The following is a 13812-nucleotide window of genomic DNA, read 5'->3' as shown; positions in this document are numbered from 1 at the left end:
GCTAGGGAGGTTGTCCCATAAGCGATGAGGTAGGCAGAAGTATTTAAAATATACCACACTACCAAGGGAGCTAGGGCTTAGATTCTCAAAAGAAACCAAAGGTTAGGATGAAGCAGTCGTTCAACAGTGGAGAAAAGAGGCGGTATCTCCTTGAGTAGTGACAGGACAGACCCCTGCAGGGGATGGACTGGGTCCTGCCCTCAGAAGACCAACCCTCGCCCAAGGGCGGGGGCCCGCCGAGAGGGCGGGCCTCGGCGGCCCTCTGCCCGTGGGCGCTGCACAGGCCACGATTACCAGCAGGCGGTGCAGTGAGCGCGCCTGCAGCCGCAGCCGCCGCCGCCGCCGCCGCCGCCTGCCGGTCCCAACCAGGAGGAGAAAGGAGGGGACCGGAAGGAGCCGCTGGTGCTGCGGGAAGTGGCAGGAGCGGGAGGCGGGGACCCACCTGGAAGCGCCGCCGCGCCGCTGTCGAGCTTCCTGCGGCGGCAGCCAGTCAAGCAAGTGCCGTGGCGGGAGCAGAGAGCGGCCACGGTAGCGGCGCCTCCCGGAGTGGCCCGTCACGCCCGGCCCCGCGCGGAAGGTGAGTAGGTGCTCGGGGCACGTGGTGGGGTCCAGACTCGGGGGAGGGAGAAGAAAGGGGGAGGCCGGGGGGTTGAAATGATCGGCTCTGGGACCCGGATTTGGAGCCAAATGCTGGGAGGGGGTGGGCTGGAGGCGGCTGCGGCGACGGCGAAGCCCCCACGTGGGGCGGGGGTGCGCGCGCACGTGTGCGCGGGCGAAAGGGGGCGGGGAGGGCTTTTGGGAGGGCGACGGGCGCGCGCCCGCTCCTTGGCGGCCCACGTGACGGACACGCTGAAAATCTTCCACGTGACAGGCAAGCCGACTGAGTTATAGGGTTGGACTTTCTAGTATAACCGTGATCTTCGAAGGTTTTGGGATGGCTTGCTGTTCTTCTTTTCTAGGAGGCTAGGAAGAGACACATAAGGTGGAAAATACTTCCTGTTTTTTTCTGTATTTTGCACGTTCTCCAGTCGTTAATAAAAGCACTTTTTAAGTTCCGAAATACTGCTTTTTCCTTACCGCCATGTTGGTTCTAGAGGAGGCTCGCGAGATGCTAGTATGTATCGCGAGATCTCTCGATTCTCGCGGGACGTTGTTGGCAGAGCAGTTGTCCTGGATGGCGAAGCCTTGGGTTCCGGGGGCCTGGGACCCGCAACTCTTTCTACAAGGCAAGTTGTTAGGGAAGGGCCTCGGGCGTGTGCCTCTAGGTGCTGGGAAACGTGCTGTGTCAGCTTCCCCTAATCTTGAAGGGAATACAGTGGCCCTGTTGAGGCGGCACGGTCCTTCCCACCCCCTGCGTGTGCTCCGCCACCTGCAGAATCCTTTGCACCCTTCAGTCCGGGCAGTTCCCCGCGCAGTGATAGTTCTTCCCCCGTCCCACTCAGTGGAAGTCTGGAGCCGTGCTCGTACGACGTGACGATCCCATTGGATACCGTTCATCTTACTTTCAAACGTTCTTGTCAGTTTTTCGCTTTGTTGCCATTTTCTGAAGTATTCCAGATCTGTTGTTAACCATTCTGTCACTCTTTCTGCCGTAGTACCTTTCTCCAGTCGCCTATAACAGAACTCCGTCCATCTCTTCTTTCTGGGTATCGTTTACTCCCATTTATATGGCCATTAATAACTTCCTCATCTCTGAGACTTCATATTTACAATAACTTTTAGCAGTGTTTGGAGATTCATTTACAATTTCTGACACTACTTGAAATCAGAATAAAATAATTCTTTTCATCATTATGTATGTGATTATTAACTGGAAATTATCCGTATGGTTTTGATTACAACTTTTCTGAGATTGCCACCCTTAATATTCAGGGATGGTTATTTTAGGTTACATGTTTAAGGAAATGTCTTATTTTAGGCCAAATTTTTAATTAAAAGCATATTTCTCATGAACTTTGCAAAGTTTGAGCTCATTTTTTTCATAAGTGAGTTTGAAATTATTTTCTCTCTAGTCCTCTTATATCCCCTCACAAATAATTCTACCTTATGCATGTGTTTTTAGTATCCTTTAGCAATGTTTGAATTTTATGTAGTATTTGGAGTGGGGAATTAAACTAATCAGATAATTTGGTACTTTTGTCTTTTTTAGACTATAAAAGTAAAGCTGCAAGTTTGTAATCTCAGAGACTTGGGAGGCTGAAACAGAAGGATCATAAGTTCGAGGCCAGCCTGGGAAATGTAGAGAGACTCTGGTTTCAAAATAAAAAGGGCTGGGGACATGTCTCAGTGGTAAAGCATCCCTGGCTTTCATTCCCTGTATCCAAATAAATAAATAAATAAATGAATAAATACAGTTGTTTGTCCCCACACTTGCTATAGAGAGATTCAGAGAGTGGAACCTCCCCCTGTTTCATATTGCCATTGCCACCAAGTTCCGTCTTTTACTCTTATATCTGCTCCACTAGGTACCCACTGTTTGTGGATGTTTTTATGATTTACTTTAGTTTTTTTTTTTTTTTTTTAATGAAGGGGAGAAAGTGGAGGGGATTGTTTTATGTATACTACCCCAACAATAACAATCAGCAGATTTTCTACTCTGTTAAATTTTTATCTAGTTATATATGTCTATTTTTAGGACTCATGTATACATGCTTTCTAAGTTCAAAAGAAAAGTGTTTTGCTGGTGTAGTGATTCGAAAATATCTCTAATTATATTCCTATTATTTTTGCAGTGGAAATGATTTTAGTGTGTTGGTAGTTTGGCACAAAAGAAAGTCCATATAAAACAAAGGTTTAAAAAAATCACTTGAGTTTCATATTTTTATGTTTAAGTTTTATGTTATATATTTACTTTTTGGGGGAGGTACTGGGAGTTGAACCCATGGGCACTTAACCACTGAGCTACATCCCAGTCCTGTTTTCTTTCTCTTTTTTTTTTTCTTTTTTTTGACTTAATTGCTGAGATGGGCCTAAAACCTCCTGCCTCAACCTCACCAGTTGCTGGTATTATAGGCACCACTGCTACTAGCTCATATATTTATTTTTATATGGTATGTTACTTACATATTCTAAATTGTAACTCAAGCATGTCTGTAGGGGTTTTTTACGAAGCTTTCAGCTTAATTAAAATAATAGTTATGACTGGATTAGTGAACTCATCTGAAGAGTTGTAGATAACAGAAGTACAAAAACATCTATTTAAATTAAAAGTTGCTAAAAAGCTATCATTTTGTGGTTGGTTTTTGTGTTCTTTCACCCCCAAAACTTATCAGTAATATTATCTACAACATCTGTTATGTTTAAAAATGTATCTGCTCTTTAGGCATTTTTTTTATTGTAATAGATCAAGTAGGAATGTTGAGGAATAGAAAGAAGCAAGCATTGAGAGTTGATGTGGGAAAGAGAGAAAGAAGATATGGAATATTGGGTGATAATGAAATTGAATTATAGAAATTGCAGAGAAAAGAGTAATACATAATACACAAGTCACAGTCAAGAATAGGCATGTGCAAAATGGTTTGAGGGAAACTTGAACAGAATTTGGAAAGAGTATTTGAGGCAGTTTTTTCCTCTTAAATAATTGTTTTAGATGTTTCTCCAGGCTATTTCCAGAATTACTAGATGGTACCTGTAATAAAAATAACTGAAGTTGATATTTAATTGAAACTTTTGTGAATTTTTTTCCTTATTAAAGCCATTAGGTTAAATAACATTTGTTAAGTACATTTTATTAATATTTTTAGAAGTAGGAAATTGTGGAAATTATAGTGGGTTTGAAGATCACACTCTTTGGAGTGGCCATTGTAAAGATATCTACATTAGTTTAGCATAGTAATTGGGTCTTTGGTAGTCTACTGGGTGCCTCAGATCAATAATATATATTCCTTACTCTTACAATTTTGTGTTGTAAACTGCTTTTGGAAGTAGGTCTTAAAAATTGCTAGTCTTTTACAGACACTAATGTATTTGAGGTTCTTTGTAAAAATATTCTGAGAAAACCCAAGGAAGATAGAAGTATTTACGTGGTTTTAGTTTTCTTGAGTAAAACTTAAACAACAATTTTATTTTCTTATTATTAACTCACAGAAGTAATGAGATCTAAAAAGCCTCAGCGACGGGAAGAAATTAATAAAAATGATAATGTATTACTGATTTTATCCTCCCGTGAATGTTTTCTTTAGTCTGGCACCATGCTAATTTCCAAAATTTCAAAATTTCTAACTTATTGAAGTGGTATACTCATCATACATATCATGAATATGAGGGCTGGGGTTATGGCTCAGTTGTAGAGCCTTGCCTAGCATGTGTGAGGTACTATGTGGGTTTGATCTCTGGCACCACATAAAAAAATAATAAAAAAATAAAAATAAAGATTTTATATATATATGATTTTATTGATTACTTCTTGAATCAGTGTGCAAGAATATTGTAATAATTACATGGCCAGAAATATCAAGTTGCTTAAAAAAGAGGTGCAGGTGCTTAAAAAAGGTGCATGTGCTTAAAAAAAACTAATTTCATATGAAAATTCAATTTGGAGTTATCTACAAGGAATAATTGCTAAAAGACCCATTTTCATTGAGTGTTTAATATAAACATATATACTGTGGTGCAAATTTCTGTAGTTAATATTCTGATAACCATTGTCATTCTACTTAAAAAAAAAAACTATTGGTAGATATCTTTCAAAACTTCTAAAACCATGAAAATATGGACTTGGGTCTTTTGTTTGAACCTGTCCTTTCTGTCTGATCTGTTTTTTTCTTTTTAGATTTTCTTTCTCATTTATATAGGTAATTTTCAATTTGTCAGAGATAAGTGAGTTGAGAATATCGTTACATAATTGATCAAACTAGTTATTATTACTTTTTTTGTGTGTGGTACTGGGGATTTAACCCAGGGGCACTTTACTAATGAGCTACATCTGTAGCCCTTTTTGAAATTTTATTTTGAGATATCGTCTTACTAAGTTGCTGAGGGCCTCGGTAAGTTACACAGGCTGGCCCTGAATTTGTGATCCTCCTGATTCAGTTTCCTGAGTATTATTACTTTTTTTTTAATAAGTATATTTGTAATTTAGAGTCAGTGATTCAGCCACTGTTTATTGAGTGCTAGTGATCCCAGCCATTTGAAACAGCATAAATCCTGGATATAAAAAGTTCTCTGAGACCTTCATCATTATACAAAATACATATATGAAGATGTGAATTTGGTGTCAATATACCTTATATATAATCAGAGATATGATAAATTGTGGTATAAAGGTGTATTAAGAATTGTAATGCAAAAAAAAGGTCTCTGAGTTTTCAAAATAACTAACAAAAGCAGTTATTCATTGCTTAGAGAGGAGGATACATTCTGAAAAATATGATTGATTTAATTGTTACATGAACGTTATACGTTATAGAGTGTACTTAAACTAAGACTGTTGTGACAACACTGGGTGATACAATCTAATAGTGGTCCATTGTTGAGATCTTGTCTCAAAAAGGAGGTTGGGTACTATGGTGCACGCCTGTAATCCCAGCTTCTCAGGAGACCAAGACAGGAGGTTTGAAAGTTGGAGGCCAGCCTGGGCAACTTGAGGAGATCCTGTCTCAAAAAAAAAAAAAAATGTGTTTGTGTGTAGTAAGGATATATCACTACAGAGTGCCTCTGGGTTCAATCTTCTGTATAACCAAAAAAAAAAAAAAGGAAGAAGAAAAATGTTGCTAAGGATGTAGCTCAGTGGTAGAGTGTTTACCTACCATGTGTGGGACCCTGGGTTCAATCCTCAGTACTGCAAAAATAAATAAATAAATAAATAAATTTAAATTTTTAAAAAAGAAGAAAATGATAGTTGGTCCTAAATATACAGTAAGTCTGTGGTCTTTATTCAGAAATTGCTAATTGAAATTAACCCACAGGCCTGGGTTGTGATTCAGTGGCAGAGCACTTGCCTCTCACATGTGAGGCACTGGGTTCGATCCTCAGCACCACATATAAATAAACAACAAAATAAAGATATTAAAAAATATAAATTAAAAAAAAAAGAAATTAACCCACAGTGTTAATCATTGGGTTAAATATACTCACAACTGAAGTGTCATTTCAAGGGAAAAGGAGGAATTATTTAAAAAATAGATGGAACTATTGAAGAAGAGTGTTTAAAGATCATTACATAAAAACATATACTCCTATTATCATCATTAACTCCAGAGGAAATCACAGTATTGTACATAGTAGTCCATTTGTCACAATCATGACCTTAATCATAAATTTTTATTCTAATTTCTTTAAGAATGTAATAAGTTGGGCTGGGATTGTGGCTCAGCAATAGAGGGCTTGCCTAGCACTTGTGAAGCACTGGGTTTGATTCCAGCACCACATAAAAATACATAAAAAAAATGAAGGTATTGTGTTCAGGGCTGGGGATGTGGCTCAAGCGGTAGCGCGCTTGCCTGGCGTGTGTGCGACCCGGGTTCGATCCTCAGCACCACATACCAACAAAGATGTTGTGTCCGCCGAGAACTAAAAAATAAATATTAAAAATTCTCAAAAAAAAAAAAAGGTATTGTGTTCATATACAACTAAAAAATATTTTAAAAAAGTAATAAGTTATGTGGTGCCTCTTGAAAAGGTTGTTATAAACATTTAAATTTTTGTGAAAATTCAAGTGCAGAGTTTCTTATCTGAAAAGGGCTTTTTGTGTATGGAATTTCCTTTGTTTTATTTTATTGCTTTTATCTATTTATCTGTTTACTTAATATTTCAAGGGATTATTTCCCAAATAAGGCTCTAGTTCATTTTCCTGTCAGTAATAAACAATTAATTCCTTAAACAACTAACACATTTGCTAATGAATAAATTAGCAAATCAGATAGTTAGAATTCAGAAATGACCTGTTTATTGATTTAGTTCTATAGTTTGAACCCTAATGTTAAATCTCTATCCTTAGCTCACCTAGATGTCCAGTGGTGAGAAATGTTTCATTTTACTGCAGATTTTCTTGTTGCTTTGCTGACCTTTTCACTGGTCTTTTATTTTAATTTGTTATTTTTAACTTTGTATTCCTTCAGTAGTGGTGATAGTATTTGACTTAGGTATAAAGTATGTGAATGTATTGTAATGATTTCAAAGTCTGGCTTGAGGCCTTTAAATCTTAGGAATCAACATACTTTTTATTAGTATTTACACACTTGGAGATAAAATGCTTTACTTCATGTCCTGCCCTTTTTTTTTTTTTGATACTGGGATTCCACCCCAGAGGTGCTTAACCACTAGCCACATCCTAAGCCAATATAAATATAAATATAGATAAATAGATTTCTTTCTTCTTCCTTTTTTTTTTTTTTAAAGTTTGAGACAAGGTAAGTTGCTTCGAGGCCTTGTTAAATTCTTGAGACTGGCTTTCTACTTGTGATACTACTGTCACACCCTACTGAGCCACTGGGATTACAGGTATGCAGTACCATGGTGCCCTGCCTTTTTTTTTTTTTTTTTTTAAGATTTTTAAAAAATTTGGAAGGATCTCTAAGTTGCCCAGGCTGGCCTTGAACTTGGAGATCCTCCTGCCTCAGGGTCCAGAGTCATGGGGGTTACAGGCATGCTCCACCATGCCTGGCCTAGTCTCATGAGTCCTTTTTTTTTTTAATATTTTTTAAACTGTTGATTGACCTTTATTTTATTTACTTATTTATATGTGGTGCTGAGAATCGCACCCAGTACCTAACACATGCTAGACAAGCTTTCTACCGCTGAGCCACAACCCCAGCTCTCATGTTATCATTTATAATGATGGTTATTAAGACTCATGAGAGGGCTGGGGTCGTGGCTCAATGAACAACTAAAAAGAATATTAAAGAATGATGGTATGATCTTCTTTGTAGATGTGTCATATTATTCCACTATTCTAATTTTTTGCATATGTAAATGAGAAAACATTTATACATAGTGTTTCTTGCATGTAGTATTAGCTTTTCTAATTAAATATTGCCAGAAATGATTTCTAGGTACATTTTGAAGTCTTGAACATATTGCCACAGTATTTTTCAAAGGGATACATTCTCATTGGAGTGAGTATTATTCCATACATTGTCAACATTAAATATTTATAAAAATTTAATAGTATGTATGACATGTTGTGCCACTTTAATTACCAAGGTAAAACATATTATGCTTAATACGTATTTCTCTTGTGAATTCTTTTTTTTTTTTTTTTTTAAAGAGAGAGAGAGAGAGAGAGAGAGAGAGAGAATTTTTTAATATTTATTTTTTAGTTCTCGGCGGACACAACATCTTCGTTGGTATGTGGTGCTGAGGATCGAACCCGGGCCGCACGCATGCCAGGCGAGCGCGCTACCGCCTGAGCCACATCCCCAGCCCTCTTGTGAATTCTTATGATTAAAACAGTTTTAAAGCTTATGTACTCAAATATCTTAATATACTTTTGTTCTGCTGATTTTATGGAATTCTTCCTGTCTCCAGAAATGTAAAAAATTAATACTGATTTGATATAGTTAACTTTTATTTCATCTGGCACTTCTGTAAGATGAGAATCTAAATGTTTTCCTCTAAATTGGTGATCATCTCAATGAAGTGCTTTATTTTCCCAAAGTTTTGTTACATTTCATTTTTACATTAAAAGACTTTATGCTCTACACTATTGATTTTTATCCTAAATTTAAGAGGTATTAATATTTTTAGAATGTTCATTTGGCATATTTACTCTTTTGCCTTGGTTTTCTTTTATTAAGGTCGATGTTTTCTTACTGATTTGTTAGGAACACTTTAAAAGTAGAGGATAATAAAGCTCATTCTTTATAAAACAATGTTTTACAATTTCTTTTCTTAGCTAAGATTTAAAATATTTTTAGCTGGGGGTAGAGTTCATGTTAATCATGCACAAGGTCCTGGGTTTTCCTCAACATTAAAAAAAAGAATTTTAGTAGCAATTTTTTGAACGGAGATAAAATGTGAAACTAAAGAATATAGTACTAGAGGCTCTAAAGAGAAAAAGTGCTCTGGTAGATATTGAAGAATTAGAGAAATTAAATTCTAAGATCAATTTAGGGTGTATATTAAATAGTAGTACACAGCTTGTCATTTTTTAATATACAGAGTGAAAAAGTTTTAATTAGTAGGACTCAGGCTGTATATTCATAATACCTTCTTTGTTAAGAATGGCAGTGTGATGCATTTACTGAAATTTAAAAATTGAATAACATGAAACTTTGGGTGAGTATTAGAAGGATATTCATAATTTTTAATATTGAAAGTACTTATTTTTTGGTTGGGCCCTGTGGCTCCTGCCTCTAATCCCAGTCACTCAGGAGGCTGAGGCTGGAGAATTGCAGGTTGAAAGCTAGCCTTGACAGTATATTGAGGCCCTAAGCAACTTAGTGAGGCCTGTCTTAAAATTAAAAGAAAAAATAAAAAGGTCTGGGAATGTAACTCAATGGTAAAGCCCCCTGGGTTCAATAATCCTCAGTACTTCTAAAAAGGTGCTTGTGGTTTATTGGTATGTGTTTTTTCCCTTTATTTATTATATATTTTTTTGCAGAATTGGGAATATAATCTGTGGCCTCACATATGCAGACAAATGCTCTACCACCGAATCACATACCCAGACCTTTTTTGTTTATGAATTACTGAATTTCTTAAAATAATTGACAAAAAGAGGTAGTATACTTATTTACATTATAAAACTGTGATGACTCCAAATCTGCTATTTTATTAAATGATGACTTTGACATTTTCTGTTGTGTACAGATTGTTGTGATTAATGCTAATAAGAAAAGATCAGATTTAAGTGAGTTTGTGAATGTGAAACAATAATAAATATTTGAAAAAAAAATGTGTCTTGTGCTTGGAGATAACCTAAAGAGAACTTCAGATGAAAAACTTGATATGATAAAATATCCTTCTATCTTGGATTGTGACGGCATTTAAAGGGATTAGAAAACAATTTCTACCTTTTGGATTCTGATATCCATAAGGGATGAGTGGCTCTTACAAAATGTCACTTAAATGACCTAGGAAATTGGGTTACTAATTATATTCTGGCATTCTTTTTTTGGGGGGGGATATTTATTTTTTAGTTGGACACAATGTCTTCCTTCCTTCCTTCCTTCCTTCCTTCCTTCCTTCCTTCCTTCCTTGGCCCTCGCACATAGTAGGTGAGCGCTCTACTGCTGAGCCCCAGCCTCAGCCCCCATATTCTGACATTCTTTACCCTCTTTACTAGTTACATACTTTTTGGATTGATCAGAAAGAAGTTCAAGGAAAATAGATTAAGCTATTACACACTTTCCCATTAGAAAGCAGGTTTACATGTTTCATAAAATGAAATAATGCTATTAGGGGCTGGAGTTGTAGCTTAGTGGCAGAGCACTTGCTTAGCATGTGTGAGGCACTGGGTTCGATGCTTAGCACTACATAAAAATAAATAAAATAAAGGCATTTTGTCCGTCTACAACTACTACAAAGAAAAAAAATGGTTTTAATTGGCTCGCTTGGTTGTATTCACAAAGAAAAAGCAAAAAATAGAAACACAGAGAAGTGAGTTCTTCATTCTGATCATTAGTCATTTCTGCCTGCTACAAGGAAACCACTGTTTTGGTGTGTAGGATTGAAGAATAATTTTGTTTCCCTTCTTTTTTTTTTGGCTCCAGGGATTGAACTTAGTGGTACTTAACCACTCCACATCCCCAGCCCTTTTAATTTTTTATTTTTAGACAAGGTCTCACTAAATTACTTGGACCCTCACTGTATTGCTGAGGCTGGCTTTCAACTTGCAATCCTCCTTCCTCGGCTTCTGGAGCTGCTTAGATTATAGGCATGCACCACTTCGCCTGACTTTTTCTTTGCTTTTGAACATGGAGTCATACAGTGTGTACTGATTTGTGTCTGCTTATTTTTGCTCAGCATTTGTTGGTGGCATTGAACTGCTCTTTGGTGTCTTCACCTTGTATCCTGAGAAATTCTAGAATTCAGTCTGATTTCTACCTGGAGATCTTATAAGACTTCCAATTTAGAATTTTCTGATGGCATTCATAGTTTTCAAGATCTACTGTGAGGGGAGGGACATCTTTGATTTTAGACTTTGTTGTTGTTTGTTTATTGGTACTGGGAATTGAACCAGAGGCACTTTACCACCGAGTTACATCCCCAGCCCTTTTTATCTATTTTTTAAAAATTTGAGACAGAACTTGGGATCCTCCTGCCTTAGCTTCCTGTGTTGCTGATTACAGATGTGTACTACTACACCCAGCAACGTGGAGATTTTAAATGCCTAATTTTAGGCGGACTTTTTATGAGAACAGTATCTCATGAAGAATGAGGAGGGGAGAGTAACTGAATTTTCTATTGGTTATAGAGTTACTTATCAATTTGAATAAATGCTTTACTTAGCTGGCGAACTGGTCAGAACATTTTCCAATTTGACCTTTGCCACATATATAGGTATTTACTTTTCTATCTGTATTTAGTGTACTTTGACTAAAGTCTGTCTAATTCATTTGTAACTGTCAGGTAGTAGTCCTCCAAGTTTAGCATGTTTCATGATCACCTGGATGGTTTGTTTTAAAAATAGATTTTCCAGACTCCACCCTTAGAATTTCAAATTTAGTAGGTCGGAGTATCACATTTTGCAACCACTATTTGGGCAGATTATATGTATATTGAAAGTTGAAACAGACTAGCTTAGATTAGTTTAAAAACTATTATAACAGTAATACTAATAATTTATTGAACATTGGCTTTGTGCTAGCTACATACTAACCATTGAATTTATTATTATCATTAGTCCTTGCTACAATATTATAAGTAATATTATGGTTACCCTTATTCTACAAATAAGCAAATTGGAGCAGAGAGGTTAATATTTTGCTCATGTCCTATAGGTGCTAAATGCAGGGTTTGACATATGAATCTAAGCAATTTGACTCTGCTTTTGTGATTTTGAGGTGCTGTATTTAAGTCCATTTTTGTGTGTATGTGTCTTTGTACCAGCATGTACATGTTTTTGGACCACATTTTACAGTGATTTTTGAATTTTCCTCCAGGTGTTACATTCACCAGAACAATCACAGCTGGAAGTAGCTGTGATCTGAATACTTGTGTCTTTTTTTTTGGGGGGGGGGTACTAAGGATTGAATATGTGGGCCCTTAACCAGTGAGCTTTATCCTCAACTCTTTTTAATTTTTTATTTTGAGACAGAGTCTCACTAAATTGCCCAGTCTGACCTTGAATTTGCAATCCTCCCATCCCCCTGAATCATGGGATTATAGGTATGTGCCACCACACATGCAAATACTTGGATTTGAAAAATAGAAATTTCTTAGATTATTCATTAAAGTATTATGCGTCCAAACTCTTTTTTGTTATGCTGTAAGTTTGTTTTTGTGACTAGTTTTAGTAAGACAGCTTTTGTTGGTTAGTGTTTCAGATAAAATTTTGAATAGATCCTGGCATGGTGGTGTGCATCTGTAGTTCTAACTACTGAGAAGGCCGAGGCAGGAGTTCAGGGTCAGCCTGGGCAACATAGTGGGACCCCCCAATTTAAAAAAAAAAATGCAGTGATAAGTATCATATTGATCTATTAAAGAAGACCACAATGCAGTTCTGTACTTTGAGGTGCCCCATCTCCTGTACTAAAATTACACTTTGGGATTCAACTAAAGTAACAAGGTCCCAGAGAAGAAGAACTCACCTTAGTACAGCCGGATCTTTGGTGTTTGTTAAGAAATGAATTTCAGCACAAATCACATACTGAGGCACAGAGATTTATTTAGGAAAACAGGGATTACACATTCAAGGGAGAATGCAGGCTCTCAGGAGAGTTAGTGAGAAGTCCTTTTGGGGTATCATGTTCTTTTATAGGATAGTTGATGAGGAGTGGGCATGGGAAAGTATTCGGGGATGACATCAATCTGGGTGGTTACAAGATGGTTTATGGTGGTCTGGCAGTTCTTAGGTTGATGACTTCTCTATGATCTGATTAATAGATATCATTGGGAAAGGACTCTATATTATCGGTTTTGTATCTGTCTTTGCTTAGTCTGTTTTAAAAATGCAGGTGTCCTGATTATGAAAATTAAGATTTTCATAAGTATGGGAATTTTCAGTAACTTTAAGATTGTGAGTAAAGATCTGTAGATTTCCCAGAAACGTGGGTGTGGGCATGACAGACTGGGAGGAATTCAAGGTTTGGGAGTGAAAGTATGAGGAATTTAGCAAAAGACATTCAGATTTAAGTTATGGCTTGTCTTTCCTTTTGTAATCTTTCTACCTTTTAAATTTTTTCTTTATTCTTTTCCCCTCCCTTTCTTTTTTCTTCTCTTCCTTTCTAGTGGGAATTGAACTCTGGTGGGTGGTACTCTACTATTGAGCCACATCCCTGCCTTTTTCACTTTTCATTTTAGTGGCTGGGATTACAGGCATTTGCCTCTTCACTCAGCTTTTATTTCTTTTCTGTTCTACCTCATAACCATCATGACAGTGCAATTTTAGAACATTTTTTTTTTCACTCAAAAAGATATCACTTGTTATCTGTGTGTTTTAAGTCATTCCTATCCTAAGCCTATTGATTTTTTTTTTTTTTTTAAATGAGCTAGTGCTGGGCATATTGGTGCACACCTGTAATCCCTGCAGTTCGGGAGGCTAAGGCAGGAAGATCACCAGCTCAGGTATTTAGCAAGGCCCTAAGCAACTTAGGGAGAACCTGTCTCAAAATAAATAAATAAATAGGGCTGGGGATGGGCTCAGTGGGTTCTATCCCTGGTACAAAAAAAAAGAAAGAAAAAAAGCTAATGCATTTTAGCAGTCTTCAC

The 13812-nt window shown here is 37.1% G+C and overlaps 1 protein-coding gene across 5 annotated transcripts in view; it reads left to right on the top strand.

Annotated features, from left to right (window-relative positions):
• Positions 1 to 488: 488 nt before the first annotated feature.
• The window catches only part of Zzz3 (zinc finger ZZ-type containing 3), a 107667-nt gene continuing 94343 nt past the window's right edge, over positions 489 to 13812 (top strand). For 4 of the 5 annotated variants that reach the window (XM_026409597.2, XM_026409615.2, XM_026409605.2 and 1 more), the window contains exon 1: positions 493 to 577. The gene's annotated coding sequence lies outside the window, so the exon portion shown is untranslated. Of the gene's footprint in view, positions 578 to 1094; positions 1227 to 13812 lie in introns of all 5 variants that reach the window. The other variant, XM_077791081.1, reaches the window with a different exon arrangement.

This window comes from Urocitellus parryii, chromosome 11 (genome assembly GCF_045843805.1).
Source record: "Urocitellus parryii isolate mUroPar1 chromosome 11, mUroPar1.hap1, whole genome shotgun sequence".
Classification (NCBI taxonomy): domain Eukaryota; kingdom Metazoa; phylum Chordata; class Mammalia; order Rodentia; family Sciuridae; genus Urocitellus; species Urocitellus parryii.
The sequence above is the reverse complement of the archived record's forward strand: the minus strand, read 5'-3'. Positions and strand labels throughout refer to the sequence as shown.